We start from the raw sequence: 826 nt of genomic DNA, 5'->3' as shown, positions 1-826 counted from the left end.
TGTGTGTGTGTGTGTGTGTGTGTGTGTGTGTGTGTGTGTGTGTGTGTTTTCCCCTTTTCCCATCAGGCCCCGGCAGGAAACCCTCCCTGGCCCTGAGCCAGCCAAGGGTCCTCGGTTGCATTGACTCATATTATTTAGTGGGAGATAATTATGTCACCGAGGTGGAAAGATTGGTCTGTCCTGCCTGCCCTGGTTCTGTGATAGACACCCCTCTCCCTGGCCTCTAATCTTGGGTGATTTCTCTTGGGGCCTCCAACACCACTGAAGAGATAGGCAAGCATTGGTTTAACCTCTTTGTGCCTGGACCTTGGGAATACAGAGGTCTAGATTGTTTTTCCTATTGTTCGGCATTGTAGAAGGAGGTTGGGGGAGTCATCTTGGAGTCAAGAGACCTAGGTACTCCCTAGACAGACAGAGAGAGGAGGGAGAGACAGAGAGAGACAGACGAGAGAGAGAGAGAGAGAGAGAGAGAGAGAAAGGAGGGAGGGAGAGAGGGAGAGAGCAAGAGAGAGAATGAGAGAGAGGGAGAGAGAGAGGAAGAGAGAGAGAGAGAGAAAAAAAGACAGAGAGAGAGAGAGAAAGAGAAAGAGAGAGAAAACAAGAGAGAGAGAGTGAAAGGAGGGGGGGAGAGAGCTAGTGATCCACCACTAACTTGCTCAAGAGTGAACCTGAACAAGCTCCCTATTGTATATCCTAATGTCCCTTCCAGCTCCGACATTCTGTGTTCTAAGGCCCCTTCCAGCTCCGACATTCTGTGTTCTAAGGCCCCTTCCAGCTCCGACATTCTGTGTTCTAAGGCCCCTTCCAGCTCTGACATTCTGTGTTC

This window comes from Vombatus ursinus, unplaced genomic scaffold (genome assembly GCF_900497805.2).
Source record: "Vombatus ursinus unplaced genomic scaffold, bare-nosed wombat genome assembly UNPS02005659.1, whole genome shotgun sequence".
NCBI classification, from domain to species: domain Eukaryota; kingdom Metazoa; phylum Chordata; class Mammalia; order Diprotodontia; family Vombatidae; genus Vombatus; species Vombatus ursinus.
This window is presented reverse-complemented; position numbering follows the sequence as displayed.